The following is a 26,058-nucleotide window of genomic DNA, read 5'->3' as shown; positions in this document are numbered from 1 at the left end:
CTTACGATGGATGCATTCGCAAAATGGAGGCACGCACATCGACGTAGGGTCGGGGTATTCACGGCACACACATGCACCAAAATACGCCGTTTGAAGAGTCGTCACAGACGATGACGCAAAAGACCACCTAGAAGGTAAACCTGTCTCGTACAAATTTTAAAAGGAAACAGAAACCGTTGATAAAATGTTCATATATTATGTACAAAGTGATCGTATTTTGTGTATTCCTCCTTTCTTTTAAGGCTGTCTCCAACACGTAAACACAGATCTCCTTGCTCCTCAAACACGTTTTTTCTAAATTCATTTCTTAAATTCCGATTTCCCATCAGATCTTAATGACCGGTAGTATTTTAGTCAATTACCACAACGTAGACTCAGTTCTCCACGCTCTTCAAACACACTTTTATCCACCAGTAAATTTCTGATTTTTTTCCGTTTAGTCTCACTGTCCGAGAGCATTTCAGTCAGTTACCATCACGTAGACTCAGATCTCCACGTTCAACAAACAGGCAGAACAGAGGCCCGTCCTCAGCCTTCGAGCAATCCGTATTTTACTAATTACGGGGAACTCCGTCCCTTCAAAACTACACCGGATAACTGCCATTACGTTGTGAGAATATCACACCGAGGCTCGATTTATGGCCCCCGAAGCACAAGTAAATCACAGAACGGTTGCTGTCAAGCCCTTGTTTCACGCTGAAAGATCTGGCACACCTGGGTTACCGGGCGACCGATGGCAGGGTCACTGATGGGGTTTGAGTGCCAGACAGCATTACACACATACTTTATTTTCATTTAAAAGTCATTTACCTCATGTTTTTTCTTTTCTCTTCTATTTTCTATACTTGGCCGCTTTCAGTTCCAAACACCCTTGGACTTATCTTCTCTGTTTCAGTCCAGTTTCCGTTATGTAATCAGTATCCTTTAAGTTGCACACGTGGATTCTTCTTCAACATCGCCAAATGTAATCAAAAAGATGTCGGTACTTCAAGATCGATCATTCAAGTTACTTTATTAAGTTAAGATGTTAAGTTAGAAGATAAAAAGGATAACCCCATCAGGAGCAGCTGTCCTGCTGCTCAGCCCTCACCCAAGTGACATTCACCAACCACTAACATTCCACTCACCCAACATTCCACATCACATGCGTTCTAGCTGAGCAGCAGGGAGACTCAAGATACAACAACATCCCTCACCCCTCTCACATGGACAATCAACTTGTCAATTTTGAGATCCAATTGATAAGCCAAAGTAAACGTCTGCTCTCCAAATCCAACACACATCTCGCCCTTGGAAGTCAAGCCTAAGAGACGGCCTGAGATGTCCAGAATCCGTCGTCAGCAGGGACACAGACAATGCTGCTGCCTTGTACAAGTCGCCACAACTGAGGCTTCCAGATATGATGGCCCCCGTGAGGATAGCGAAAACTCGAAGGCACGAGCCTCGGACAGATTGTATATTAAAAATGAAGACGAGACGGGCAGGGCTGTCCTTCCGTGAACCCTAAAAAAAACGTACTACCCCTTAACATAACCGTAACAGGTTATTAGGCTCAGACGAGTGCAGCGACAAGACATAGGGGTTTAGGATTTAGGGTAGGGTATCCTTAAGGGGTTGGAAAGGTTTTTTAGGGTTCAGGGAAGAGTAGCAATAATTGTCAGTAAGGGATCAGAGTAGGATAACATTAAAGTTTAATAAGGGGCCAGTGGCATCACGGAGTGGGGGGCCCTGAGCTGCAGGGCGCCCCCTCAGCACAACCCTGGCATGAGAGCTACTGATTGAGTCTGGGGGGGCTCCATGCACCTTGCAGCACCCCCCTTTAGTTTAATTACGCCACTGTAAGGGGCTTTTGGTGTTAAAGGAAGGGTAGCTAGGAAGGCTAATTTCGATTTTGAGGGATCAGGGTTGCCTAACATAAAAGGGTAATAAGGGGTTTTATGGATTATGGAAGGTATACAGCCTTTTTCCCGTGACCTTTACCCCATAGGACGTTATCATGCAGGGAAGTACCATGCAAGTCTTTTTAGGTACTTTACCACCTGCCACTCAATCACGTAGGTGAGTCTTTTTTTAAATGACGTAATTATTATGTCATTTAAAAAAGGAGGGCGCTTTAAGGATCATGGAATGGGTCAGGGTTCAGGGTCGTACAGGTATTAAAGGTGCTTGTATTGGTAAGGGTAAAGGGTAGTAAGGTGTTAGTAGGGTTCAGAGATGAGTAAGGATATGGAGTAGTAAGTGTTTTGAGGATATTTTTAGGGTTCAGGGATAGGTACGGTTAGTAAGGTTTTTCCGGGTTAAGCAATGCATAAGTGTGGCGATGTAGGAGAGATGGGCCGGAGACCAGGTCGTGGTATATAAGGTTTTATTTTAATAAAAGATTTCTTCTTTTTAGTCAAGTGTCTTTCGCGGGAAGAAGCTGCTGGATCCGTTGTGACTGTGTTGGCCTTAGGGATCTGCCTTTGAAACGTGTCCCTCCTCTTCTTAATATTCAGGCCCAGAACCGGACTGTAGGGTGTTTCAGCGGTCTTCCTCCGGGGTTGTAGCGTAAAGGAGAACCCAAAAAGAACGTCCGTCTGAGAACTGTGCTGGTAAGAGACCCGGGGGGTGAGGGGATCACCAGTGCTATATTCGCGTTATTGTAGCCTTAAGGGCTGGAGTGTAACAGGGTGCAAAAGAGAGGGGGGAGATTTTAGAGGAGTGAGGAAACTTGGGAAGACATGCCCACTCTAACCCACTTCACTACCTCTTTTCAAACCCGCCCCGCCTCCCAACCCAGTTCGACACCCGTTGTCGTACTTGGGAGAGCCAGACTCCTCCTTGAGTCTGGCTGGGCGATTCGCCGGAACGTTGGCCTCCTGGCTTCTCGTCTGCATCTGTCGGCTCGTGGTTTCCTCAGTCTGCTGCAACTTCTTCCCTCCGGTCGTGGACACGGAACTCTGCTCGACCTCCAGCGTCAGTGACGTCACACGCCGGCTTTTGGACTTCCTCCTTTTTCACCAATGCTCCGACTGCCACGTCATTCCCGGGCGTTTCTTTCAGAACTGAATACGCCCCCTTAAAGTGACACTCATCTTCCTCCTCCTCTTGTGACCCCCACAGCGGATCTTGCTCGTAGCTCCAGTCATTCTGTGTGTGTCGGAAAGAGGGGAGAGTCGAGGCGTCAGCAACCCACCATTCCAATGAAGACGCCTTATGTTCAAGTTTCGGATACTCCCGGTAACACTCCTCCCCCCCTGGTTTCTCCCGATCGGGGGGAAGAGTGGATCGGGATAGGAAGTCAGCATTATTCTCTTGCCCTTTCCTGTGCTTAATTATCATGGCAAAAGGTTGCAAAAATAAAAACCACCTAAAAATGCGTGGACTCTGGGACTTATTTTTATACATCCACTATAATGGAGCATGGTCGGTATATAAGACAAATAGTTTCCCCTCCAGGTAATATTTCAACTTGTCTATGGCCCACCCTATAGCTAGACATTCTCTATTGTGGGATACCTGGTCTCACGCGGGTGAAGCTTTCTACTGATGAATAATAAGGGGTGTTCTAACCCATTGGCACCTATTTGAGATAGTACTGCTCCTAAGCCGGTATTAGAGGCGTCAGTGGCCAAAAAAAGGTTTCTTCAAAATTCGGGGATATCAACACTAGGCTTGTAGTGATAGCTGTTTTCAATTGGTTGAACGCCTGTCTGGCAGATTCTGAGGGATGTTGTATTTCTTTTTTACTGGAAGTTTTTCTTAGGAGATCGGTCAAGGGAGAGCCCATTTGAGCAAAGTTGGGTAGAAGCCTCCTGTAATAGCCGATCAGCCCTAAAAAGGCCCTGAGCTCTTTATTTGAGGTAGGAAAAGGGGTATTAACTATCGCCTTGACTTTTACCTCTTGAGGGGCTATGACTGCGTCCCCTAGCATGTAACCCAAGTATTTTACTTTAGAAAATGCAGCCCTGGACTTTTTAGCGTTGACTTGCAGACCTGCTGTTTGCAAAGCGGACAAGATGTTTTGTATGTGTGCAATATGTTCGGGCCATGAGGCACTGAAGATTACTATATCATCAAGATATACGGAACAATACTCAGTATGTTGTTTAAGGACCTCATTCATGAGCCTCTGGAACGTTGCCAGGGCTCCATGAAGCCCAAACGGCAGAAAATTGAACTCACAGAGTCCGTCCTCAGTGGCGAAAGCTGTTTTATGTTTATCTACTTCCCGGAGGGGCACCTGCCAGTACCCTTTTGTCAGGTCTAGCGTAGTGACATATTTGGCCTCTCCAATTTTTTCTATCATTTCATCCACCCTTGGGATAGGGTATGCCTCACAGGATGAAAGGGCATTCAAGGCATGAAAATCCATGCAAAATCTTGTAGACCCATCTGGTTTAGGTATCATTACAATAGGAGATGACCAGCTACTGCGGGATGGTCTTATCACTCCTAATTTTAGCATATCTTGTACCTCGCGCCTGACATCTTGTCTTCGGCAGGCGGGTATTCTATATGGCCTCAGTTTGACTTGAGCCCCTTTTTCTCTTTCAATTCTATGTTCAATGAGGGTGGTACGCCCGAGTTGATCCGAAAACATTGGGGCGTAAGTTTGCAGAGTGGCTTGAAGTTCTCTTTTCATCGAAGGGTCTAATTCTTCGTTTATGGGCAATTGCTCCAAAGTGGTGGTGTCTTTGATGGTTGGTAAACCAAACTGGGTTGATTTGGGAAGTGGACCCAACCATTTTTTTTTTCAAAACAAAATTTTATTAGAGTTTTGTAGTTGACAGAATACAAAGAAGCACCGCTCCCTAAGAGTCAGAGAGGCAGTGTGCATAGAAACATCATCTTAATCCAGTTATTCAATCAACATTCCCCCAAATTCCCACCCTCAGTATTCCCCACCCGGTACCCACCCCCCAACCTGCACGGTGTTTACATTGTCCATAAAGAGGAGCCTAGTGAGCTCAGTATCCACGTGTGTACCAGTTTACCCAGATTCAGTAAGCAAATGATCTGTGTCAGTGGCTCGCGGCGCCGGAGGGTCCAGCAACAGGCCTCTGTAGTCTGCCCATCTCTTCCAGATCTGAAAATGTTTTTTTGGGCACCCCCTGGCCTCAAATATCGGGCGTTCTAGCCCCATGTTAAAGTCCATGCCCCGTTTCCACACTTCCACCAAGGGGGCCCTAGGAGCCTTCCAGGCCCGAGCTATGTCCCTTTTAGCCACCGTAAGGCCCAGGAGAAGCAGATGGCGTTTATATATATTTCCCCCCACTTGTTCCATGACATGGAGGAGGCCTAACTTCGGTGAACGGGGGAGATCCCAGCCCAATACTTCTGCCAGACAGTCCCAGACACCGGTCCAGAATCTCCGCAGTCTCACACACTCCCTCACCGTATGCAGAAAGGAGCCAATTGAACAACCACATCGCAGGCACTCCGGGGAGACAATCAGCCCCGCCCTCCACAATCACTCCCTCGTAAAGTACGCCCTATGCAGGTACTTAAATTGAATGAAGCGCAAGCGCACCGCAACCGCTGCACCCCTTGGGGCCTCCAGGGCTTCTCTCCAGTCTTCCTCTTCCAAGGTCCCCACCTCTCCCCCCCAGACAGACCGTAATTTATCAAGGGAAGGGGAGCAGTGTGTGACAAGCGTTTGATATATATTAGATATTTTTTTGGTTTCCAAGTCCCCCATGAATAACTTAGCCTCCAGGGGGTTGAACTCCGGCAAGGAAGTTAAGCCAACTATGGCGGGGGACAGGGCATGTCGGAGCTGCAAGTATCTTAAGAATTGAGATTGGGGCATATCAAATTCATCCCGTAGAGCTTGAAAGGACTTAAGGACCGAGCCCTTCATGACGTGGCCCAGCGTTGAAATGCCTATTGCATCCCAGCCATCGAATCCCCGCAGGGACGCCAGCGCCGGCAACCTCCCATTGTGCCACAGCGGGGTTTCCCCCGTCAGCCTAGACCCAACCATTTTTTAAGGAGATTTATATGAAAGCATTGAGTTCTAGAAGTTGTTATCCTTAGTCTGTAAGTGGTATTACCCAAGGTTTCTATGACCTGGTAGGGTCCTGTCCATTCTTTGTGAAACTTTTTACCTGAAGTAGGTAATGGCACTAAAGCCCATTCTCCCTTTTCTAGCTGTCTCCATTTCTTTCCTCTGTTGTAGTACTTTGCTTGTTTTTGTTGACTTTTCTCTAAGTTAGAGTAAGCAAGATCTCTCAGCTTACCCAGCTTGTTTTTTAACATTTGTGTGTATTCTAATATGGACCTGTTTTCTTCCTTTTCCTCATTTTCCCATGTTTCCTTGGTTATATCAAGTAAAGATCTTGGTTTTCTCCCATACAAAAGTTTGAAGGGAGAACACCCCGTAGTACTCTGGGTCTGTGCTCTGAGGATATAAATGGCCAAAGGCAATAGTAAGTCCCACTCTTTGTTCTCTAAAGATAACATTTTGTGTAAGGTTGTTTTTAAGGTACGGTTACACCTTTCCACCAGACCATCTGTTTGTGGGTGGTATGCTGAGCTTGATTTGGTGGATATTTAGGGTTTTGCAAACTTCTCGCATGAGACGTGAAACAAAGGGAGTTCCCTGATCGGTTAAAATTTCTTTTGGGAACCCCACCCTAGAAAATAACTCTATGATCTTTTCGGCTATATTCTATGTGGTGGGAGCTTTAAGCGCGAATGCCTCCGGAAATCTTGTGGTGTAATCTACGATAACCTGGGCATACATGTAGCCTTTAGCTGTTTTTGGCAATGGACCTATCAGGTCCATCCCCACTCTTTCAAATGGAGTCCCTATAATAGGAAGCGATTGTAGAGGGACAGCCGGAGGTTTATTCAGATTTAGTTTTTGGCATACTTCACAAGTTTTACAAAAGTCTGAGGCTTCTTTATAAATTCCCGGCCAATAAAAATTCTCCAAAATGTTTTGTAGGGTTTTTCCTGCCCCGGCATGCCCTGCCGTTAAATAAGAGTGCGCGTAATAGAGTACTTGGTCTCTGAAGGGTTTAGGAAGCAACAACTGTTTTGAGTCCTGAGCTTTACCCTCCCTGTATAACAACTCATTTTCTATATTAAACCTGGGATAGGACACCTATGTACTGGACTGGTTTATGTGGGCCATTTCCCAAGCATTAAACAAGGATGCATCATTGGCTTGAGCGAATTTAAAGTTTCTGTCTAACACCCAAGGTTCGGAGGTTACTAGGGCAGGGTCAAGGACTTCCTTTAGTGGTGGGCCTTCTCTCACTTCTTTTTTGAACATGGTCATAAAGTCTGGGTTGTCTACTCCTATAATTAGGTCTTCTGGGAGAGATTCTATGACCCCTACCTTTACCTTACAAGTAGGCCTATCTGCGGGATATAGGGTTATCAGTGCTACGGGGTAGGGTTTTACGTCCCCATGTACGCATCTTATGTGCATTTTTCCTCGAATGATCTGGCTAGAGAAGACGAGGGAGGTTTGCATAACAGACTGCCTACATCCAGAGTCCAACAAGGCCCTTATGGTTTTCTCATTCACTTTGACCCGTACATAGTAGGAGGTTCCCATCTCAGCAGAGTACATCACGGCTCGGGGAATGTAGCCGACCTCCATCGGTTCCTCCGGGGGCTTCTTTCTGGGACACATAGGGCTATATGGCCCCATTCTCCGCACTCATAACATTGCGGTGTTTTCAGTGGAGGAACCTCAAATTTGAATGGTCTTGTTCTTCCTGTTTCTATTCCAGGTTTGGGTTTCTTTTCCGTTTTCTGGGATGTTGGAGTTTTTGTTGTTTTATCCCCGTCCCAGGGCAGGGTCCTCTGTTGAGCTCTTGGGTAGTTTGCAGCCATTTCTATGGCTTGTGTGGGTGTGAGGCCAGAGTGTTGCTTTAACCAGCGCTGCGTACCATAGGCAGCGCTTCCATGAACTGTTTGAGGTAGATACTATTCATTGTCTCCTCCTTACTCCTGCTTTCTGGGGGCAGCCATTTGTCTACCGCGGCTTTCAGTCTAAAAAATAAAGTCTTGGGATTTTCTCCTTGGATTCCTTTTTCTTTTCGAAACTTTACCCTATATGCTTCTTCGTCTAGCCCCAGGTGATCTAATATTAAAGACTTGATATCCTGGTATGGGTGTTCCCTAAGGGGTTGGCTACCTGATAGGCTTCCTGGGCAGGTCCCGTCAACAAGGGAGCTAAGAAAAATGGCAATTTGTCCTCAGGCCTGCCACAGGCTCTTGCTGCCCTCTCAAAATTGGTAAGAAAGGCGTCGGGGTCGTCTCCTGTTAGGTACTTTTGTAAGGTGACTCTGGATGGGTGGGGTAAAGGTGGACGTCTTTCAGGTAATCCAGTGGCTCCCGGTTCTTGAATGGCTTTTTGCAGGCCCTCTAGCTGTGCAGTCATTGCGTTTTTAAACACTTCCCGATCCGTCTGTGCTGAAGTCATTTGGCGTTCGACCGCCCACTCCAGTTTTTCCTGACCCTTAATTAAGTGTTGTATCAATTGATCCATCGCTGTAGACGGTATGGAAGGGTCAGATTCCACTTCTGACACCAGTTGTGGCGATGTAGGAGAGATGGGCCGGAGACCAGGTCGTGGTATATAAGGTTTTATTTTAATAAAAGATTTCTTCTTTTTAGTCAAGTGTCTTTCGCGGGAAGAAGCAGCTGGATCCGTTGTGACTGTGTTGGCCTTAGGGATCTGCCTTTAAAACGTGTCCCTCCTCTTCTTAATATTCAGGCCCAGAACCGGACTGTAGGGTGTTTCAGCGGTCTTCCTCCGGGGTTGTAGCGTAAAGGAGAACCCAAAAAGAACGTCTGTCTGAGAACTGAGCTGGTAAGGGACCCGGGGGGTGAGGGGATCACCAGTGCTATATTCGCGTTTTTGTAGCCTTACGGGCTGGAGTGTTACAGGGTGCAAAAGAGAGGGGGAAGATTTTAGAGGAGTGAGGAAACTTGGGAAGACATGCCCACTCTAACCCACTTCACTACCTCTTTTCAAACCCGCCCCGCCTCCCAACCCAGTTCGACACCCGTTGTCGTACCTGGGAGAGCCAGACTCCTCCTTGAGTCTGGCTGGACGATTCGCCGGAACGTTGGCCTCCTGGCTTCTCGTCTACTTCTGTCGGCTCGTGGTCTCCTCAGTCTGCTGCACCTTCTTCCCTCCGGTCGCGAACACGGAACTCTGCTCGACCTCCAGCGTCGGTGACGTCACACGCCGGCTTTTGGACTTCCTCCTTTTTCACAAATGCTCCGACTGCCACGTCATTCCCGGGCGTTTCTTTCAGAACGGAATACGCCCCCTTAAAGTGACACTCATCTTCCTCCTCCTCTTGTGACCCCCAGAGCGGATCTTGCTCGTAGCTCCAGTCATTCTGTGTGTGTCAGAAAGAGGGGAGAGTCGAGGCGTCAGCAACCCACCATTCCAATGAAGACGCCTTATGTTCAAGTTTCGGGTACTCCCGGTTACAGTAAGCAATGGGTAAGGGTAGTAAGGGGTTTTCAGGGAAGGTTAACCCCATTATGGTATTACAACACATTGTAATGCTTGCTGGGAAAAGGCATGTGTGATATTGACTGGTATTCTTATGGAAGGGTAGCAACAAGAGAAAGTAAGAGTTTCTTTGGTTCAGGGTAGAATCAGCGAAGGGTAGTGTTCAGGGGTAATTTGGAGTTATGTTTCTGGGAACAGAAGTGATAAAAGGTTCTAATGTGTTATTGGGGTACAGTTAGATAAATTAAAGAATGCATGTGTGCTGGACTGGGCCCTTTCTGCAGGGTCACACCAGAGTTTTCCCTCCCTTCACTGAACCAGTTTTTGTTGGCATTTAGGACTCGGTGACTTTACTCCTGCTAACTAGTGGTAAAGTACTTGTGCTGTCCCTTCTAAGCTTGGTAAAATTGTCCTAAACCTGATTGGTAGGATTCATCTAGTTATAGGTCTCTAGAATATGGTCCCACATATACCCTGGGCCTGAAGATTAGATCCTGGATCACGAGTGTCAAAGCTCCACCGTAGTCTGCTTCGTATTCCTTCCAGACGTGGGGACACGTCTGTACTTTTAAGGGGGATTAAAGATCCCCTTGCAGGGAGGGTGCAGAGAGTGACCGCAGCCACCTGCAAGCGAATGTCTGAGGGGTCCATGTGACACCGTTTCTCCCCCCCACCTGAGAGGTGTACCTCTTAAAGGCATACTTGCCTCTGCACTCACGTCAGTAATACGGCGCGGGTGCAAAGTTAAAGGGATTCCCTCATATGCATGAGGCATGCCCCCATGCACGTACAGGAACGCCCTCTCATGATAACGCTTGTGGAAGGTGTGTGCCAACACTATCGGTATTACAGAAGGGACGCTCCAGTGTCTGCAGCCCCTGCTCTAGTACCACTGTGCCCCAGGGGCATGTAAAGCGGGCGCCCCCACCCATGGGGCCCCAGGTACACAACGATAACACGGGCCCCCTGGGATGGGGCCCTGAGCTGCTCCAAGCAAGGTCCCGGGGCAGCGCATCTGAAGGGTCAGTTCTACCTGCCCCAGGGGCTCCTAGGAGCTCAGCTCTTGAGTCCGTGACCTTCGGTAACGTCATTTTGGGTAACCCCTGTGTTTTGTTTCCAGCTCCCGGATCCGAGCGGAAATTCCTCACGGTTTGAAGAGCCTGGACGTGCACAAATGTACAAGTAAGTGCTGTTCATCAGCGGGTGATGGAGAGAGAGGAGGGTTCACTAACCGTCAGAGGGAGAGACAGAGGGAGGATAGAGAGAAAGAGGGAGGGAGAGAGAGAGGGAGAGAGAGAGAGAAACAGAGAGAGAGGGAGAGAGAGAAAGAGAGAGAGGGAGTGTGAGAACTGGGGTCACCCATTCCCCGGGGGTAGCTTGGCATGAGCAGGGAGGTGTAAAGTGACCATAAAGCACACACTCCCACTGAGACAGGAAACACACACAATAACTGACACCACACAAGCCACTTTTATCTAGATTAAATTCAGTGTTGGCAGATCACACAGGGCAAACAATTAATCAATGCAGCATCAACTCAATAACACATTTCATTAGCGAAGCAGAGTAAACATTTCATTCAATAACCCCATGCAAACCTACTCCTTTAGAATTCATTCAACATTTCATTAGGCAACATTTCATCATAGAAGTAGGGTAAAACCGTTCCCTGGGAACAGGCAACATTTTATCAGAAAGGCAGAATAACGCCATGTTAGATTTGGGGGTCTCTGGTTGGCATAGGTAGGTACTTGTGACAAGCAGGGACCCTCTCCTCTAGTCAGGACAAGGGGGATTACACCCTAAAATAACCCCTGCTCACCCACAAGGTAGCGTGGCGAGAGCAGCCAAGGCTTATTTCAGAGGCGTTGTAAGTTAAGCAGTTGTGACCGCATACAGTAACCCAGTGACAACACTACAAATGGACACCACACAAGGTTTATATAAAAAATAAGTAGACTTTATACAGAGTTACCACAGGACCATAAACGACAAAAATACACACTATGATTATGGTAGAGTTAAGCTTAGTTCAGTTCAGTTCTTAGATGCGACACTCTGCGTCAATGTACCTTAAGTTGCGTTGCGCTTCCACGACAAGCAATGTCCCAGCGATGGGAAATGCAGCAAAGTTCAGGTGCAAAGAAATAAAGACGTGAAGATCTTCCAGATGCGGAACGCTTCTCGGGGGATGCGAGAGCTCTTGGTTCGATGCGTGGACTGCAGCGGCGACACCCTTACGGTGCGACGGCAGCAGCTCCAACAGCGACGCTCTTCTTCACGATGCATGAAGCTTCCGCACAATGCGACAACTACAGCGGCGACATCCAAGATGCGACGGCAGCAGTTCAGATGGTGGCGCGCTTCTCGGGGATGCGAGGTGCTCTTGATCAATGCGGTGCAGTGCGACAGTTCCAGCGGTGACACCCTCCTTTCTCCGGAGGTGCGACGGCAGGCACTGCGACGGTGACACGCTCCGACCTCGTTGCGAGATTCTTCTCCTGATGCGGTGCAGTGCGACAGCTCCAGTGGCGACACCCTCCTTTAACGGAGTTGCGACGGCAGCAGCAGCGACGGCGACACGCTTCCTCTTCGATGCGGCATGCTTCTCTCCGATGTGGTGCAGTGCGACAGTTCCAGCAGCGACATCCTCCTTTCTCCGGAGTTGCAATGGCAGGCACAGCGACGGCGACACGCTTCTTCTCGTTGAGTCGCGCTTCCAGCTCCTTCCGACATGCAGTCCCTCAGAAGGCCCAAAGCATTAGCAGGCACTTCCAAAAGAACTCTGGGGAGCTGGGGAGTGAAGTCTGTTGTCCCCGAGACTTCAACAGGAGGCAAGCTCTTTTCCAAGCCCTTGGAGATCCTTCACAAGTTGAAACAAAGTACACAAAGTTCCTTTCTCCTTCCTTTGGCAGTAAGGCAACCATTGCAGGCCAATCCCCCAAGCAGCACTTCAGCTTGGGAATAGTCTCTCCTCAGTTTCGTCAGGTTCCTCTCCTCAGTAAAGGTTTCTTCTTGTACTCCAAAGTGATTCGGGGCCATATGTATCATACTTCCGTTTAGCGAATTCCAAATAGCGAATTTTAAGGAATCGCTATTTGGAATTCGCAAAACGGTATGTATGTACAAAATCGCTTTTCAATAGCGATTCCTTAGCATTCCTAATTTGCGATTAGCAAATTGCTAATCGCAAATTACCCATTCATTTCCATGGGCCAGGAGGCCCATAGGAATGAAAGTGCAATTTGCGATTAGCAATTTGCTAATCGCACATTAGGAATTTATTCAAGGGTGCAGGGGTGTCTCAAGAACACCCTGCTGCACCCCTGAAAAAGACATTTGGGGGCATATGGCGCACATACATGCCCTAAGGGCATGTATGGGCGTCATATGGCACCTTTGTTTTTTTGTAAAAAAGCTTTTTGAAAAGAATTCGCAACTTACCACCAACTAGAAGTTGGTGGTAATTTGCGAATCCTTAACGGCAATTTTTGAATATTTTTTGTTTGATATATTGCATTTAAGGAATCGCAAAATGTGCGATTCCTTAAGTGCAATCGCAAAATAAGGAATAGCAAATTTTGCAATTCCTTATTTTGCATCAAACATGTTTGATACATACCATTTATCTAATTAGCATTCGCAAAGGCCGAAATTCGCAGATTTTTGGCCTTTGCGAATGCTAATTAGCTTGATACATATGGCCCCTAATGTCATGGGATCAGGGTCCCAATATTTATACCCCCAAACCCTTTGTTCTCTGAGGGGAGAGGGGCCTGTGCCTAGTCCAAACCAGTTCCTGAGCCCTTTGTTTACCAGACTTCTCCTTTCCTTTCACAGTGCAGGGCAGAAACATCAGATGCCCCACAGGAGGTGGAGCCAGCATTGTGGAAGGCAAGGACAGTCCTGGAGCACTTTGTCAACAGTCTTCCTTCTCTTCTTTCAGTGTGCAGGGCAGAGACATCAGCCGCACCACAGGGGGTGGAGCAAGCACTGTGGGGTGTGGGGGGGGGCTCAGCCCTATTCAGGTCCCAGGTATAACTCCTCCCACCCATCAAGATGCAGATCTCTCTATTCACCACTGGGCTGACTCATTCTGTCTCCTGGAATCCCCCAGCCCTGTCACTCAAACTCCAGACAAAGGAATACATAACCTAGCTGAGGCAGGCTTGAAAGGTTAGGCAAGCAAATACCTACTTTCTAAAAGTGGTACTTGCAAACAGTGAATGTTAAAATCCACTTTACTAAAAGATGTATTTTATCATTCTGAGTCCAGGCATACTAAACTCGAATTTCTACCATGTTCTCTGAGCCTGTTAGGATTATAAAATGTAACAATTCTAACAGCCCATTCTGGCCTATGGAGAACAGGTAGCCTTGCAATAGTGAAAAACGAAAATGGCTGTAATTCACTATTAGGACATGCCACACACATCACGGCTTGTCCTACCTAATACTTACAATGCACCCTGCCCTTGGGCCTATCATAGGGGTGACTACTATGAAGGAAAGGGAAGGTTTAGGGACTGGGAAGTGGGTGCACTTGCCCATTCAGCAGGACAGTACCAGACTGCACGCAGGTTCTGCAATGGCAGACCTTAGACACATTTTACAAGGCTGCGTCTGTGGGTGGCGCAACCAGTGCTGCAAGCCCACTAGCAGCATTTGAATTTACCCGCCCTGGCACACTCAGTGCACTAGACTATGGTCTGACAAGTAAACCAAATAGCCAAACATGAAACCACTGATTCATCCGTTAATTTACAATAGGGAGAGTGGTGTGGCTCACTGGTTAGATGCAGCAGACCCGGAAGCAGAGAACAGCTCGGGACCAGGGTTCAATTCCCGACGCGGCAGGGTCCTGGACCAGGTTCAGCGGACTAGACAATTCTCGCCTCGGTGCCTACTCTAACCAAGGATCACACTCGGCAACTGTGGGCATTAAGCTTGCCTCATCTCTACAACGGCTCCCCACAGACGCCGGGGATGCCTGGTTTCACCTTGGAGATACCCAGAAGGGACCATCTCACAAGGAAAGCCAGGACGGGTTCCCCAGCGGTCTTCAGCGCCGGGACGCTTACGGGCAGCTGTGCACTTTACAAGTCCTACACATTTACATTACATTTACATATGAACTTTAGCACTGATCAGCAGTGGTAAAGTGCCCAGAGTAATACAATAGCCAACAGGTCAGAAAAAATAGAGGAGGAAGGCAAAAAGTTCAGGGATGACCTTGCAAAAAGGGCCAAGTCCAACACAACCCCCTTCCAGCCATTACTGGGAAACTCAGGTAATACTTCTTTAGATAAACACAGGCATTAATGCTCCTCTGGAAATCAATCAACATTTCATTCTGTGGGCCTACATCAGCATTGGCTTAAGCAGGCGCCATGAACACTTCCCCAACCAGGGGTTAACATTGGGCACAACATCAGGTGCTCAGTTCAGGGGTCCTTAGTCCCTCTTCCCCCAGTTTCGGTCTTTTACCGGTTAATTAGGGCCACGGGGCCTGACCACAGTCTCCGGAGGGGAGGGTGTTCTGGGGCCTCCTTCTCGCTCCCGGGAGGCCCCGCTCCCTCTCGAGTCTTTCGCCCTCCCCCCCCCCCCCCCCCCCGGGGGCTTTACCTTAAATTTTCAGGCCTTCTCTGGCCCCTTTCAGCGGTTACGGCAGGCCAGGCTTGAGGCTGATGGTGGGTGCTCACGCTTTCCTTCGAGCCCCTTTGCCGGCAGCAGGACGGGTCCCGGGCATCTCGCAGCCTTCCTGGGCTCGGGGGCCACTCAGAGGCGGCGGGGTGGAGGGGTGCCCGCAGCTGCCAATGGCAGCACGGCCTGAGGGGGCACGTCAGCCTCTCTCTAGTGGCCGGGCAGCAAGGGCGGGGGCTCGGCCGGGCGCCAACGTCATGTGAGTGTGGTGCCTGGTGCGGCCTATGCAGCACTGCGACGGGCCCTCTCCTGATGCCGGGGGCCGCCGCAAAGATTACGCAGCAGCGGGGGAGCCCTCCAGGCAAGCGCCGGGGCTGCGGCGGTGATGGCAGGGCCCAGGGCTCCCCAGAGGCCTTGGGGACAGCGGCAGTGATCCACCACAGCGCCGGGGGCAGCCGACAGCGCTCCGAGGCACAGCGCGTCCCCGGGGCACACAGCAAGGACCGAGGCGATGGCGGTGATTTAAGCAGCGCTTCGATGACATAGCGCTTAGAGGGGCACAATGGAAGAGCGCTTTGACAGTCCAGCGCCTAACAGGCACAGCGCTTTAGAAATAGCAGTTCCAGCAGTCCAGGGCCTGGCGACTTTAGCAGGACAGCGCAGAGGATATAGAGCTTAATGGTATGGGAGCACTTAGGAGGCAGGCAACCCCAGCAGCAATAGTTCTGACAGTCCAATGGTAAATTAGCTGAGGCAGGACAGCTTAGGGGGGCAGAGGTTGGACAGGGGAGCACGTGGTTGGTACAGCGTGAATACCTGGCTGATCCCCAGTAGTCCTTCTTGTTAATAGGTGTTCATCTTGGTGCTTGATGGTTTCTGCGCCCTTCTGAGGTGGTTCCTTGGGGGATAGGTGATGGGGGGTTGAGTTGGTGGCTTGAGGGCAGGCTGGTTCCTGTAAATCACTGCAGGTGGATCCCTGGGTTCCCGCCACGCTGGGCCAGTTCAGTGGGTTTGGTAGAGTCCCTTACTCAGCTTAGAAGGCAGTGCCTAGGCCCAGTCACTTCCAGTGGTATAGGTTCCTCCCCTAGGCCCTACCGCCTAAGACTACTGCGTAGGTTCCCCCAGGTCAGTGATGCCCCAACTGACAAAAAGGTTTCCCTCCTCTCCTTAAATAATCCCTAGGTCAGGTGACCACTCTCTAAGGCGGCAAAATGAGACCCCTCCCCTATTCCGGAAGGTTCCAGGAGCTTCCACAGTCTAAGCTATGGACAGAAAAGGCGGGCTGGAGTTGCAACAGTATCTTAAGGTCCCAGCCAGCTCCTGGCTACTAGGGTGCTACTAAAAAGACCACTCCACAGTAGCAGGGGCCTGTAGCAGCCATGTTGGTAGGAGAGAGCACCTGCACCTTAGCATTGATTGGCAGTGGTAAGGCGCCCAGAGACCTAAGTCCAACAAAAAAAAGGTGGTGGAAAAAAACAAGGCAAGGGCGAAGAAAACAGGGAAAGACCACCCTAGGGCTGAGAGGTCTAACAGGGAGAGAGAGAAAGAGAGAGAGAGAAAGAGAGAGAGAGAGAGAGGGGGGGTGAGAGAGAGAGAGAGAGAGAGAGAGAGAGAGAGAGAAACAAAGAGAGAGAGAGAGAGAGAGGAGAGAGAGAGAGACAGAGAGAGAGAGAGAGAGAGAGAGAGAGAAACAAAGAGAGAGAGAAATAGAGAAAGAGAAAGAGAGAGATGAAGAGAGAGAGAAAGCGAAAGAGAGAGAGATAGAGAGACATAGGGAGAATGAGAGAGAGAGAGAGAGAGAAAGAGAGAGAGGGAGAGGGAGGGGGTGAGAGAGAGGGAGAACCATTTCTAAAAGTAGGACTGCCAATGAAACCATTAGTACAAATCCATGTTTGACCCCCGTCTGTCCAGATCCATATCTGACCCCCGTCTGTACAGATCCATGTCTGACCCTCGTCTGTACAGATCCATGTCTGACCCCCGTCTGTACAAATCCATGTCTGACCCCCGTCTGTACAGATCCATGTCTGACCCCCGTCTGTACAGATCCATGTCTGACCCCCGTCTGTACAGATCCATGTCTGACCCCCATCTGTACAGATCCATGTCTGACCCTCGTCTGTACAGATCCATGTCTGACCCCCGTCTGTAAAGATCCATGTCTGACCCCCGTCTGTACAGATCCATGTCTGACCCCCGTCTGCACAGATCCATGTCTGACCCCCGTCTGTACAGATCCATGTCTGACCCCCGTCTGTACAGAGCCATGTCTGACCCTCGTCTGTACAGATCCGTGTCTGACCCCGTCTGTACAGATCCATGTCTGACCTCCGTCTGTACAGATCCATGTCTGACCCCTGTCTGTACTGATCCATGTCTGACCCCCGTCTGAACAGATCCATGTCTGACCCCGTCAGTACAGATCCATGTCTGACCCCCGTCTCTACAGATCCATGTCTGACCCCCGTCTGAACAGATCCATGTCTGACCCCCGTCTGTTCAGATCCATGTCTGACCCCGTCTGTACAGATCCATGCCTGACCCCCGTCTGTACAGATCCATGTCTGACCTCGTCTGTACAGATCCATGTCTGACCACTGTCAGTGCAGATCCATGTCTGACCCCGTCTGTACAGATCCATGTCTGACCCCTGTCTGTACAGATCCATGTCTGACCCCCGTCTGTATAGATCCATGTCTGCCCCCCGTCTGTACAGATCCATGCCTGACCCTCGTCTGTACAGATCCATGTCTGACCCCCGTCTGTACAGATCCATATCTGACCCCCGTCTGTACAGATCCATGTCTGACCCTTGTCTGAACAGATCCATGTCTGACCCCCGTCTGTACAGATCCATGTCTGACCCCGTCAGTACAGATCCATGTCTGACCCCCGTCTCTACAGATCCATGTCTGACCCCCGTCTCTACAGATCCATGTCTGACCCCCGTCTGAACAGATCCATGTCTGACCCCCGTCTGTACAGATCCATGTCTGACCCCGTCTGTACAGATCCATGCCTGACCCCCGTCTGTACAGATCCATGTCTGACCTCGTCTGTACAGATCCATGTCTGACCACTGTCAGTATTTTATTTTATTTTATTTTTATTTATTTTTTATTTATTTTATTTAAGAGGTTTTATATAGCGCTGGCTGGACCCAGGAGTATCAGAGCGCTTTACAAGGTGTTTCCATACAGGTACAGTGTGTATAAGCACAGACAACGGAATAATAAAAGAACAAGTCCACATAGGATACATGACATCTAGATAAAAAAGTAAAAACAATTGCTAGACACTATGAGTCATACAAAATAGCGGTCACAGTTTGGCGGGAAGCCTCACTTAGGTATACAAAAACATGCAAGAGAACTGACTGTCATGAGGAGGGGAGGTAAGGTGATCAGATAGAAGGAAAGGGAGTTGGCCAGGCGGGTGGTCACAAGTCATATGCAGAGCAGATAGGTGGGGTGATGCAGAGGGGCGAGGCTACCAGGGAGGGATTAGAAACCCCAGTATTTATTAAGGAGAAGAAGTTTGAGTTCTTTTTTGAAGCTGGGGTAGGACTGGTTACAGCGGAGGTCTTTAGGGAGGGCATTCCAAATAAGTGGGGCATTGCCTGAAAATGAGCGTGACTGAGTGGAATTCTTTTTCTGAATGGGGGGAATAAGTAGGAGGGTGTTGGAGCTTCTCAGTGATCGCGTGCAGCCTGCTTTGGTCAGTTTATTGGAGAGGTATGCCGGTGTGTTTTGGTGGAGGATTTTGTGCGTAATGCAGGCGGTTTTATATGTGGATCTACCTTCAATGGGGAGCCATTTAAGGGATTTAAGGGCGGGAGAGATGTGGTCAAATCGTTTGCAGTCCGTGATAAGCCTAGCCGCGAGGTTGAGCACAGATTTAAGAGGTGCCAGGTGGGTTTTGGGAATTCCGGTGAGGATGGCATTGCCGTAATCAATGCGCGATAGAGCAAGCGATTGGACTGCCAGTTTAAAGTCATCAATTGGGATGAAGGGCTTAATTTTCTTAAGGTTACGGAGGGTAAGGAGGGCTCCTTTGGCAGAGTTGTTGATGTGAACGTTGAGAGTTAGTCGGTTGTCAAGGGAGATGCCCAAGGATTTGACTGAGGTGGCTAGGGACAGGGAGCAGTTGAGGGCGTTAAGGTCTGTGATCCACTTTTGAATGGGGAGCTGGTTGTTTTTTGGGGAGAAAAGAATAATTTCAGTTTTTTTTGGGTTAAGTTTGAGATGGTTCGAGTGGAACCAGGCTTGAATTTTGATGAGGGTGTTGTTGAGGTGGAGGATGTCAGCATGGGTTTTTATCTTATGGTAGAGTTGTGTATCGTCAGCGTAGAGGTGATAGTTAATCCCTGCTTGTTTGAGAATGAGGGTGAGAGGTTCCATGAAGAGGTTAAAGAGAGAGGGAGATAGTATGGATCCTTGTGGAACTCCTAGAGAGATGGGGGAGGGGTTCGAAAGGCAATTGTGGATTTTAATTTGCTGAGCGCGGTGCTGCAGGTATGAGACAAACCAATTATGAGTCATGCCATTAAGGCCGAATCGTTCTTTAAGGACTTTGAGAAGAACAGAGTGGTTAACAGTATCGAACGCTGCGGAGAGATCGAGGAGGATTAGTAGGCTAGATTCGCCATTGTCGAGGGAGTGGTGAATGTCATCTACAATGTTAAGCATGGCGGTTTCGGTGCTGCAGCCTTTCCTGAAGCCAGATTGAAGAGGGTCAAGTAAGTTAAAAAGTTCAATGTGTCTGTCAAGCTGAAGAAGACACATTTTTCAAGGGCTTTCGAGAGGAGGGGCAAGTTGGAGATAGGACGGAGGTTGTTGAGGTCATTAGGGTCAGCCGTAGGGTTTTTAAGAATGGGGGTGATTTGTCCCAGTTGAAGGGAGGTGGGGACACAGCCGGTGGCTAGGGAGGTGTTAATGATCGAGGTCCAGGCAGGTGTGATGATATGTTTGAGGTTTTGGACAAGTTTAGAAGGGAGGGGGTCTTTAGTGTGGGAGGAGGGTTTAAGTTTTGCAATGATGTCAAAGACATCTCTTTCAGTGACTGGCTGGAAATTATGCCAATCGGCGTTATTTTTAGGGTGAGTGTTGGGGGGATTAGAATCTTGGAGGGTGGAGGGAAAGGGGGGGGGAGTGAGATCAGTATTATGGAGGGTCGTGGAGGGGGCGGGGGGGAGTGGGCAGGAAGCAGGTGCAGTAGGGGGGATGTGTAGTATGGAGGTAGGGGTCAGAGTCGGCAGGAAGGATTGCTCTATTTTTTTAATTTTTTCAGAGAAAAAGAGGGCTATTTCTTCGCATCTGGACGTCGAGGCCATAAGTACAGGCGGAGCGGCTGAGGTTTGATTGCGAACAATGTTGAACAGTTCTCTGGGTCTGTTTTTGGCTTGGTCAAGTTGTGTTCTGAAAAAGGATGCTTTTTGTTTAAGGATGTGTTTTTTGTAAGAGGATCTTGCAAGTCTGAGGCGAGCTAGGTGCAAGGGGGAAGGGTGCAGTCTCCATGTTCTTTCCGTCTGTCTCAGTGAGCGTCTTTCATTGTTAAGCTCCGTATTAAACCATGATTTGGAAGGGATGGTTCTTTGGCTTTTGAGCTTAAGCGGGGCCAGGAGGTCTAGGGTTTCAATAACTGCTTTGTTGTAGTGTTCAGTAAGTTCATTTGCGTTTAGTGAGGGCGGAATGGCGAGAAGTTGGGCATGGAGTTTGGATTCCAGTACATCCGGGGGGATATTATTCAAATTTCTGGTCAGTTTCGAGGGTTTAGTGGTTTTCGTGGGCGGGGGAGTGGCAGAGACCGCTATAGAGAACAGTATGAGATGGTGGTCGGACCAGTCGATGGGAACAATGTTGGATAGGAGGGCTAGATCTTTGCTAGTAATTATTGCATCTAGGATAGCTCCTTTGGAATGGGTCGGGGAGTGACAGAGTTGCTCTAGGTCATTGATCTCGAGAAGGTTAGAAAGGAGGGTGATAGAGGGATCGCTGCGCTCATTCCAGTGGAGGTTAAAGTCTCCCAGGAAAATGTTGAGGGAATTCGAAAGTGAGGATTGTGTAAGAATGTTGGATAGTTCATCAACGAAGGGATGAGTATTGCCGGGAGGGTTATATATGTTGTGAAGGCGAATGGGTTGGGAGCCGTGAATTTTGAGTTCAGCTTCAAGGTATTCAAGGGTGGAGTAATTAGTATTATTGACAAGGGAAATTTGTAGTTCCTCTTTGAAGATGATGGCAACACCACCGCCAATTCGGATGGGCCGGTCTTTCCTGAGAATAGAATAGCCCGGAGGAGCTAGGAGGTCCAGGATGCTTGTTGAGTGGTCTTTGAGCCAGGTTTCCGTTAGGAACGCAATGTCGATGGATTCACTAAGGATAGTTTCTGATATTTCAGTGGCATGTCGCACAGCGGACCGACAATTAACAAGCATGCAGTGAAGAGGTTTCGGGGGAGTTTTAGGGAGTGGAAGGGAGTGGATGGCTGTGAGTTGGGGAGGAGGCCTAGGTGAGCAAGGTGAGCGGGGAGTTCGGCTAGTCCCCAGTATGACAGGGATGCTGGAGGCCGGGGGAGGCTGGAAATTAGTGGGTGAGCAGTGAGGGTAGGATTTGCAGAGGTCGAGCATCTCCATGGGGGAGAGGGGGCATGAGGTGCGGAGAGGTCTGTGTGTGCGGCAGTGTAGAGGAGTCGTGCCAAACTGTTTGGGGGTAGCGGGATTCATATGTCTAGTACGAGCGCAGTTTAACCGAAGTGGGAGGGCTCTGTTTTTGAGGGAATAGATATCAGATCTAAGATGAGCGAGATCTCTGGTGAGAGTGGCAAGAGCGTGTTCAATGTTGCAAAGAGAGTTAGATATAAGACTAAGGTGGGATATTGGAGAAGGGGGAGGGAGCGGAACGGGATGAGCGATGTTCTTCATTGGGGGTGGTTTGTTGTTGGGAGGGAGGGTGGGGTTCCTAGAAAGGGAGATGGGAGGACTGTGGTAGTGGGGCAAGAGGAGGGGCATGGAGGGGGAAGATGGGTATGTGGTCATCGAGAGTGAAGAAGGAGGAAATGGAGGGGCAGTAGTGTTCGGAGGAACCGTGAGGGACTGGTCGGGAGGGGGGGAGCCATGATAATCAAAGGGAGAGAGGATGGGACTAGGGGGGGGTGAAGGGGCGGTTCTGGATTAGAGTGAGAGACGGTTCGGGTTGATGGGTGCATTGAGTTTCGGGGGGACAGAGTATGGGTTTAGGTGAGGAGGAATAGGGTGGAGTAAGAGTGGGAGGGGAAGGGCAGGGAGAGTCAGAAAGGGGGTGGGGGATAGCACTCGTGGCGTGGGGAATGAGGGTAGGGGGAGGGCAGGTCGTATGAGTGGGCGATTGGGAGCTTTGGGGAGTAGGGAGGATCAGGGGAAGAGGAGGGTCCATCGAAGAAGGCCGGGCCAGGGGGGTATGCGGGGGGGGGGGTCAATAATTGTGAGGCATTGTTAGACGTGTACAAGGCCAGCAGTTGTAGGGCATTGTTGGTTGTGGACATATCTGCAGAGGGGAGTATAGGATGAGAGAGAGGGGTAATCGAGGAGGGCAAAAGATGTGTGGGGGGAAGGTCATTAGCGGCATTGTGAAGCTGGATGGTCGGCAATTGTAAGGTATTGCTGGACATGGGCGTATCAGCGGAGGGGAGTAAAGGATGAGGGAGAGGGGTTAAGGGGGAGGGCAAAGGATGAGAGGGGGGTAGGTTATTAGCGGAGTTTTGAAGTTGGATGGTCAGTGATCTGAAGTGTAATTCAAAGGAGTTAAGGTGGGGAACGGCCGCTTGGATGAGGATGTTACCGGTTTTAAAAATGGAGATATTGATTTCCCCAGGAAAGGTAGAAGAGGGAGAAGTGGATAGTTTATGGCCATGGGGGATTTTGAGGGACTTCGTGACTGGGAGATATTGTAGGAAAACGCTTTTCCATTTAGAGGGGCGTTTGGAATAGAAGATGTAGTTGGTAGTAATAGGGGCGGTCAGGCTGTAATAGTTGTCCACAATGAGAGTTTCAGGGTTAAGGACGAGAAGGTTGTGTTTGAATTTTTTTCTTGCGTATTTCGAGAGGTTGTGGGGGTAGAGAATGGACCAGGAGTTTGGGCCATGTTGGGATAGCTGAAGAGGAGGCATAGTAGGGGATAGTGGTAGGTTATGAACATAGGTGCATGTAATAGGACATCGGGTGAAAGAGGCCTATCGGGGTCATGAAAAGGAAATAACAAAGCTGGTCATATAAATAAACAAATTGAGGGGCGAAATTCAGGATAAGGCCACTAGGTGGCGATCAAGGCAAGCAGGTCTGAAAGGAATAAGACTATAGCTGGTCATATAAAATAAGCATTGAAGGGCGAGGTTCAGGATAGGACCTAGTATGACTTAATAAAATAAGCAATTCAGGGGCGAAGTTCAGGAAAGGACCACTAGGTGGCGCTCACGGCTAGCAGGTCTGAAAGGAATAGGACTAAAGCTGGTCATGTAAGATAAGCATTGAAGGGCGAGGTTCAGGATAGGACCTAGTATGACTTAATAAAATAAGCAATTCAGGGGCGAAGTTCAGGAAAGGACCACTAGGTGGCGCTCAAGGCTAGCAGGTCTAGATAGGTCAGTATAGGGTCATTGTGGTTCAGGAGAAAAAAGATAAGTGGTCAGGACGTTTGTTGTTGTTTGCTAAGCGTCCATCTTAAGGGGTCAGGAAGTAAAGATCATGGATTCCACGCCATTTTGTCTCTTATGAGGGATGTGGTATAGAAATGTCCCAATCAGTTAATATCGTTACTCAGCGCTACCAGATCATGTCGGTCCAACTGGGATCCCAAAGTTAGATTCCCACATCGTTAAAGACAGGGCAAATAGACCAGTGAGGGGGTCGAGCGCTGTCCCCCAGCCAACGGTAGTTCCGCAATAATCCACTCTGTGCCCTAGCCAGGAAGACCCGTGGGCAGCGCGGCTGGTACCGGGCCGAATGTCAGTACAGATCCATGTCTGACCTCGTCTGTACAGATCCATGTCTGACCCCGTCTGTACAGATCCATGTCTGACCCCGTCTGTACAGATCCATGTTTGACCCCCGTATGTACAGATCCATGTCTGACCCCTGTCTGTACAGATCCATGTCTGACCCCCGTCTGTCCAGATCCATGTCTGACCCCCGTCTGTACAGATTCATGTCTGACCCCCGTCTGTACAGATCCATGTCTGACCCCCGTCTGTACAAATCCATGTCTGACCCCGTCTGTACAGATCCATGTCTGACCCCCGTCTCTACAGATCCATGTCTGACCCCCGTCTGTACAGATCCATGTCTGACCCCCGTCTGTCCAGATCCATGTCTGACCCCCGTCTGTACAGATCCATGTCTGACCCCCGTCTGTACAGATCCATGTCTGACCCCCGTCTGTACAGATCCATGTCTGACCCCGTCTGTCCAGTTCCATGTCTGACCCCCGTCTGTACAGAACCATGTCTGACCCCCGTCTGTAGAGATCCATTTCTGACCCCCGTGTGTACAGATCCATGTCTGACTCCCGTCAGTACAGATCCATGTCTGACCCCCGTCTGTACAGATCCATGTCTGGTCCCCGTCTGTACTGATCCATGCCTGACCCCCGTCTGTACAGATACATGTCTGACCCCCGTCAGTACAGATCCATGTCTGACTCCCGTCTCTACAGATCCATGTCTGATCCCCGTCTGTATAGATCCATGTCTGACCCCCGTCTGTACACATCCATGTCTGACCACCGTCTGTACAGATCCATGTCTGACCTCCGTCTGTACAGATCCATGTCTGACCCGCGTCTGTACTGATCCATGTCTGACCCCCGTCTCTACAGATCCATGTCTGAACCCCGTCTCTACAGATCCATGTCTCACCCCGTCTGTACAGATCCATGTCTGACCCCCGTCTGTACAGATCCATGTCTGACTCCCGTCTCTACAGATCCATGTCTGACCCCCGTCTCTACAGATCCATGTCTGACCTCGTCTGTACAGATCCATGTCTGACCCCGTCTGTACAGATCCATGTCTGACCCCGTCTGTACAGATCCATGTCTGACCCCGTCTGTACAGATCCATGTTTGACCCCCGTCTGTACAGATCCATGTCTGACCCCCGTCTGTCCAGATCCATGTCTGACCCCCGTCTGTACAGATCCATGTCTGACCCCCGTCTGTACAGATTCATGTCTGACCCCCGTCTGTACAGATCCATGTCTGACCCCCGTCTGTACAGATTCATGTCTGACCCCCGTCTGTACAGATCCATGCCTGACCCCCGTCTGTACAGATCCACGTCTGACCCCCGTCTGTACAGATGCATGTCTGACCCCCGTCTGTCAAGATCCATGTCTGACCCCCGTCTGTACAGATCCATGTCTGACCCCCCGTCTCTACAGATCCATGTCTGACCCCCGTCTGTACAGATCCATGTCTGACCCCGTCTGTACAGATCCGTGTCTGACCCCCGTCTGTACAGATCCATGTCTGACCCCCGTCTGTACATATCTATGTCTGACCCCGTCTGTACAGAACAATGTCTGACCCCCGTCTGTAGAGATCCATGTCTGACCCCCGTCTGTACAGATCCATGCCTGACCCCCGTCTCTACAGATCCATGTCTGACCCCCGTCTGTACAGATCCATGTCTGACCCCCGTCTGTACAGATCCATGTCTGACCCCCATCTCTACAGATCCATGTCTGACCCCCGTCTCTACAGATCCATGTCTGACCCCCGTCTCTACAGATCCATGTCTGACCCCCGTCTGTACAGATCCATGTCTGACCCCGTCTGTACAGATCCATGTCTGACCCCCGTCCGTACAGATCCATGTCTGACCCCCATCTGCACAGATCCATGTCTGACCCTCTCTGTACAGATCCATGCCTGACCCCCGTCTGTACTGATCCATGCCTGATCCCCGTCTCTACA

The 26,058-nt window shown here is 49.6% G+C and overlaps 1 pseudogene; it reads left to right on the top strand.

Moving 5' to 3' along the window:
• LOC144774158 (NXPE family member 1-like) overlaps window positions 1-26,058 on the top strand; it is a 115,333-nt pseudogene that overhangs the window by 59,529 nt on the left and 29,746 nt on the right.

The sequence above is a fragment of the Lissotriton helveticus genome, chromosome 8, assembly GCF_964261635.1.
Source record: "Lissotriton helveticus chromosome 8, aLisHel1.1, whole genome shotgun sequence".
In the NCBI taxonomy this organism is placed as follows: domain Eukaryota; kingdom Metazoa; phylum Chordata; class Amphibia; order Caudata; family Salamandridae; genus Lissotriton; species Lissotriton helveticus.
The sequence above is the reverse complement of the archived record's forward strand: the minus strand, read 5'-3'. Positions and strand labels throughout refer to the sequence as shown.